The following is a 6,369-nucleotide window of genomic DNA, read 5'->3' as shown; positions in this document are numbered from 1 at the left end:
CTGGTTTCCTACAAAGAAAATGATGTAAAGAGAACTATTTACTTTGGAAAATGACTGGCTAATCACATAGCTGGCACTCAAGAACCGGAGACTGAGCAGCCATGTCCTCTCGTTTTGACTTCATCATCCTGTGTTTACAAGCTGGTCTGTCAGATTGGTCACACCTCTCAAATCTCAAGGCAGTCATTTTCCAAAATAAATAGTTTTCTTTACATCATTTTCTTTATATATATATATATCTCTTTGGTATAAACCAACTTAAACTCTTGCTTCTTCAAGGCTTTATGCCATTTAGGACATCTCTAGGAGTCAGCTAGGTGTTTTGAAGCACTCTGTGGAAGACACCTCCCAAGCCAGCAAATCCAGAGCTTTGCTGTTGCATAAGGCACTGTCTTATGGCACTGTGGGATTTGGGCTATCCAGAACCTCTGGGGACATCCACCTTAAGTTACTAGTCTTTGACATTACCTAAACTACACAGCTTCTCAGACTTCTCAAACTCTTCTCATCAATCCTGTTCTTCCCTCAAGTCTGCCCAAAGATCAAAAAGGGAAATGGAAATGTCCAGAGGGGCAACCAGAGAACTCAAGTTTTGTTCAGATGAAAACCATCAAGACAGAGTGTGCTACCTCTGAACAGGGAGGTCAGAAGGTCATTGGTTTATTTTGCAGCCTTCTTAAAAAACTCCCTTTGGATCTGTTGTTCACTGCAGCTTAGACCGATCTAGAATAGCTCTTCATATTTTAATTTTGGTTTTATTTTATTTTATTTTTATTTGTGAATTATTTCCCCTATATTTCACCAGGGGGAATCTAATTTTCTCGTCTTCTCCCTTCCTAATATTTCATATCTCTCCAGATGTCTTCGTACTATACCCATGCTCCCGGACTGAAGGAGTTACAGGCAAAATCCACAGTTGGCATTTCTAGCTTGCAGAGATTATATTTAGGTGGCTGTATACATTTCTACGTGCTGTAACTCTATTTACTTTAGAAGAAGAGCTCACAAGATTGATGAGTGAAGCAACATATTCAAAATATACATCTTGTAAATGTGTTAATGACTATATAGGCTATAGGTCCCTATGGAAATAAGAAGAGTCATTCTTTTAATAAACAGTGGAGCACATCCAGTTTTTCTTCCTACTTAAGTTATTTCCAGCATATTCATTAAAATGCTACCAGATTCAATAATATTTGTCTCTTTCTTGGCTTCTTACATACATAGCTTTCTTCCATGACAACAAATCCAAGATTTTTTGGAGCCAAAGCAGGAATGATGATGTGTTTTTGTTGTTGTTGTTCTTCTAACCAGCTGTCTCTGCTCATCTTGCTGTCACTAGGAGAAGACATCTGCTTAGTACATTCAATATTTTCACTTTGATTCTCAACAGGGAGGTCAGACCCTATGCGAAAATGTCCCCCAAAATATTTGTTACCACAAACATTTCTTTTAAGACTGGGGTACTTTGTTTACTCAGTGTAGGCTCCATAAAGAATTTAACTTATTCCCTTTCTGTAAAGCAAAGCACTCGTGATTTCAATGCTAAAATCTGGACATGAGACATTCACCATTAGTGAGACACGGTGCAAGATACCAGATGGTGTAAAATACAAAGTCTAGTGGCTTCTGCTTTAATTATATCACATCATTCTGATGAGATACTATGAAGTTGCTTTTTTTCTCCCCACTAAGCTGAGACCCAGAGACTGAGGATTGTTAAGGAAATTATCAACTTCTTTACCAATTCTTTGTGCTAATTTCATCAAAATTATTAGAAATATGGAGTAGTGCTAGTAATGGTTTGCCTATGGCCAAAGAGCTTCAGGCAGTTCTTTCTTCTAGGCACTAGCAACTCTCCTTCCTCATTAACCAAAGATGCAGTCTAGCAAAACACTTCAATCCTTAAATCCACCCTGTTCAATGGAAAGCTTAAACCTAAGCTAAAATCTCTCTGGGCTCAAATTGGATTTAAGCATGTCCTTAAAATGAAGTATGCTACACTGGCACATTGCTCAACTGTACTTCTCAGCATTGGGATTTAGCAGTTCTACAAAGCTTTACCATTTCCGTGGCACAGGCAGCTATGGCCTGGACAGTGGAAGGAGCAGGGCAGGGAGCAGACCCTGAAATGGGTGCAGGGAGGTTTATACACTCCTGAGGTACCCCAAACTCACTGTGGCCAACAGTGAAATGATATGGAATTCGACAGGACTGATTCCCAGGCAAAACTGAGCATGTTGTGAACCACTTGAAACTCAAAGATGTGCACAGAGATGCAGGGTTTGATGGTGGTCGCTATCTCTGATACACTCATAGAAAGTTGGGGACGTTGTTGGAAACTGTATTTCTCATCAGTGAAGATTCCCAGACTTGATTGCTGCCAACGATCTGTGATTCAGTAATGCTTGCCCAGTACCATGTCTTGCATTCCTGTCTGGATGCAAACATACCTGCAAAGTGGGGAATGAGAAATCTTGGCCCACTGCTGTTCCTAGATTCCTTTCACCAGGCACCATGCACGTGTGTATCTCTCCATCAGAAACATGCACCCTGGTTGGAAATTAATTCAGACTTGCAGGTTGAGTCTTTTCTCTCCTGTCTGCCTAGTATCCACACTGGTGTTTCCTCATTCCTTCCCCAGTGCCACAGGAATGCTATTGCTGTGAGCTCAGATTTTGCATATGCTTCCAAGAATACCCTTTGGAGACCGAAGGGTCAAGTGTGCACTGCGTGCGTCTTGGTGGAAACAGGCGTCCTGCTGGCGAGGAGGGTGAAAAGTTCTGTGGTTTGGGGCAGAGGAGTCTCCAGTTGATCTAAGGCTAATTGCATCTAATCTTTCTTTGAAAATTAGGTGGCAGCTCTCCCAAAAACACATGCTTAGTGTGTTTTCCAGCCTCTCTGGCTTTTACCCACAGAAGAATTAGTTCACCAGGTGGGCGACTTTCCTGTTGTTCTGAAATTGTTGCTAGTGAGGGAATACGTCAGATCCCCACAACTCCATCTGATTAAGAGCTGAATTGCAGCAAAAGTGACTTGGGTTAGAGATAAAGATAATTTATCTAACTGTGAAGCCCTGGAATGGATTCTCCAGATATTCTTACAAGCCGGGTAGGTGAACCTCTGTCGGATACGGTTTAGGCAGTGCTGCTTCTGCTTTATGGCCTGAGAGATGGAATTCATGTGGCTTCCCAAGGGCTCTTCCCATCCTAGGTTTTTTGGTGATTTTTGCATCTGAAATCTCACTGAAAAGGAGAGAGCCAAAACTCTGAAAAGCAAAGTTTCACCTGCTGACTTTTGGAAACTTTGCACAGAACAGGATCTGATGGGAAGTGTGTCATTCTCTGCTCTGAACCTTGTGCTGTGGATTTATAAGGCTCCTCCAGACACAGGGAAGTGAATCAACTGGTCTAAAGTCACACGACAGAGGGAAAATAGGAGGAGAAGCCAGGTTTCCAATCTCCTAGTCATGCACCTTAACCACTAAAAAACTTAATTTCCTTGACTTAATACTGGCCCAGGCTGACTCCTGTATTTCTGCCTCCTGAGTGGCCTATGCAATGTCAAACATTTCAGTCTTTTGCTGTTTAATTCATTTTGCTGCTATGGTGCAGGGTGCGGTAGATATTACCAAAGGAATGATTGTATGTTTGCCAGTATTTTTGATTCTTTCCAGGCAAAGAACAGATTTTCACAGCCAGGCTCAACACCTTGAATTTTCTACTTTAATTTCCAAAGTGTATGATATTGGTCATGATAAGAAACTGAAAAAAAAAAAAAGAAAATTCATGCTTTGTTTGACAAGGCAGTGACCATTCTGGGCAGCACGTTACAAGGGTAATGGGCTGCAAATCAAACTTCTGCTGCTGAGCTGCAGAGGATTAGTCACAGTTCATCTACCTGCAAAATGGAGGTAGTAGTAGTTACTATCTTACACTTTGGAGGCTCAAAGCTTAAAACTTGTGGGATCATTCAAAGGAGGCTGCTATGGATGGGCAAAGTATTTTATCTTCTGTTAACAGGACTGGAAAATTGCATAAGCTTGATGGATAAAGAAGCGATAATTGTTGGATATGGGACAAGGAAAATATCTGACCACTGGTTTTCTCTGAAATACTAAATGGAGAACACTTGTCTCTCATCTTAGGCCAAACATTTTTTTTTGTGTTCAGATGCTTCCCCTAGATACCAATTGACCCAACACTAGGGCTGTTGCAGATTTGCAAGAAAGCTCAAACAGAGAAAAAAAATCCAGGCAATAGTTCCTGTGTGTATCTGCTTCTCAGGAGCATTACAAATCTGGGCTCCATTGAGAGCCTCACCATGCCGAGGTTGACAGACATGAATGCCAGGCAGTCCCTGGTGATGACCACCAGCTCCTGGTGGCAGAAAACCCCATCATGAGCTGTCCTTGGAGGGCAATCCAGGAGCATGACCTTGCAGCCCAGTGGTCAAAGTGCTCAGACAGAAGGAGATAGGTGAACTGTAGATTCAGGAGGGAGGGAGCTGAACTCAGGTTTACAGGGCCTTGGGTGAAGGTTTTGGCTGCTCAGCTTGAGCTGGTTCTGCAGTCTCATCCACTCATGCTCTAGAAAGCAGCTGTGCCTGTGTCTTTCACAACAGGCCATGTTCACAGAGCACTGCTGGCACTCTAGGTACAACTACAGCACGGGGCCCTGGTGACTCATGTGCTGTTCGGCTTTGGTTTTGGATCTCAGCAGGGTTTAAACACAGGGTAGGTGGCTAGGACAAGGCTTGGGTATTTCTAGTCATAGTCATAATGCTTAGAAAACGCCTGTGACCGTGACTGACAGGCTCATGCAGATTTAGCTGCAGTGCTTCTAAGACAGCATCTGGTCCCGGCAGCCCTCTCTGTTCCTGGGGGGAATTTAGCACCCCTGGTACACGGGGGCCACCACAGGGCACCAAATCAACTGCAGACAGGGAGTGTGCACTGAGGAGTCAATTTGGGACATATCGTGTTTCCCCTTCTGTGGGGCCTGCCAGGGAAGAGGTGCTTGTCAGGGCAGGGGTCTCTGATCTGGAAGCACACTGACTTTGGCAGCCAGGGAAGGTGAAGAGAGGCTGAATCACAATTCTCTACTCCAGCTTCTTAAGTCTTTTAAGCACTTATTGTCCTTTTTGGGTCCTTATGTGTAGACTTGCCCTCCTGAGGCTGTCAAGGACTGTCTGTGGACATTAAAGCTGGTAATGGGATAAGATTGTAAACATCTTCTGAAAGCAAACAGCAGAGCCCTTTATTGTAAAAATGAAATACATTTAAAGTGCCTAAAAACTCATCCAGAAATCTCTTTCCAAATGAGTAAGGCTTGGCAGTGCTCCCCTTCACAGCCTGAACACAATGTAACCCTTCTGTCTTCCCCTTCTCTTCAGGGCAGATGCAGATACTGAACAGCTACTTAAAGGGTAACATTCCATTATAAAAACAATCACACTAAAAATCCCAATTATTTTAATTGCAGTCCTTAGAAATAGCCACAAAATAATCAAACAGAAAGCAATCAGAAAATAGTTTCCCTTCCCCCTCTCCTTAATATTCTCGACAGGTTTTGTTCTGAATCTCTGAGCAGGCAGCTCCTTTGGAACTCCTAGCACCTTTTACCTCCCCTCACCTTTTCCTTCGCCCCAGCTGTGGAAGAACAGATAAAAAGTTAGTTGGAGAAGCACCTAAAAAATCACAGGAGCCCTGAACAAAACTTCCCAGTGGAAAGTTGGATCCTGCAAGGCACAGGGTGCATTTCTGGGCCTAACGCTCCCCCAGCCCCGGGATGCAGGGCAGGAAGGTGATGCTCACAGGGTCGGGGCCGCCTCCATCCCCGTTTTCCCCCCTGCCAGGTACCGGGAGCCGCTGCCCCCCGCCCCCCCTCCGCCGCGGCGCAGCGCAGCCCCCTCCCGCCGTGCGGCCGCCCCGGCCCCGGCCCCGGCCCCAGCCCTTACATGGACAAATCTGCCTGCAGGGAAAGACAGGAATTTGGGCCCTTGACGTCAGCCGCGGGCAGAGCGCGGCAGCCCGGCGGAGCGGGAGGCAGCGCCCGCCGCTTTCGCTTTTAGTTTCGGGGCCGTGCCGCCGAGCTCGGGGCCGCTGGGCCCCCCATCCCTGCACCCGGGGGGAGGTAAGAGCTGGGGGGGAGGGCGCGGCAGAAGGGATGCGGGAGCGGGGGGATGCGGAGGGGCCGGAGGAGCGGAGGGAGGGATGCGGAGGGGTGGGGCGCGGGAGGGGCTACCCAGGGGGGCAGCGGCGGGCACGGGATGGGGGTACCCGGGCGGGTGCGCGGGAGGGGCCGCCCGGGGGACGCGGCGGGGCAGCGGCGCGGGGCGCGGAAGGGGCCGGCGGGCGGGCGGAAGGAA

At 46.3% G+C, this 6,369-nt stretch overlaps 1 protein-coding gene and 1 long non-coding RNA gene across 2 annotated transcripts in view; one reads left to right on the top strand and one right to left on the bottom strand.

Moving 5' to 3' along the window:
• Positions 1-5,236: 5,236 nt before the first annotated feature.
• On the bottom strand, positions 5,237-6,035 carry LOC113968932. Its single transcript, XR_003534680.1, has 2 exons — positions 5,959-6,035; positions 5,237-5,650 (listed from the first exon to the last, which is right to left on the bottom strand). It is a non-coding gene; the product is annotated as an uncharacterized LOC113968932 (long non-coding RNA).
• A 4-nt stretch (positions 6,036-6,039) lies between these two features.
• Positions 6,040-6,369, top strand: part of LPP (LIM domain containing preferred translocation partner in lipoma) — a 325,524-nt gene continuing 325,194 nt past the window's right edge. Inside the window, exon 1 of the mRNA XM_027685926.1 lies at positions 6,040-6,134. The gene's annotated coding sequence lies outside the window, so the exon portion shown is untranslated. The remainder of the gene's footprint in view (positions 6,135-6,369) is intronic.

This window comes from Neopelma chrysocephalum, unplaced genomic scaffold (genome assembly GCF_003984885.1).
Source record: "Neopelma chrysocephalum unplaced genomic scaffold, ASM398488v2 Primary Assembly neopelma1_69, whole genome shotgun sequence".
In the NCBI taxonomy this organism is placed as follows: Eukaryota; Metazoa; Chordata; class Aves; order Passeriformes; family Pipridae; genus Neopelma; species Neopelma chrysocephalum.
Note: the sequence above shows the minus strand (reverse complement) of the source record. Positions and strands in the feature narration are given on the sequence as shown.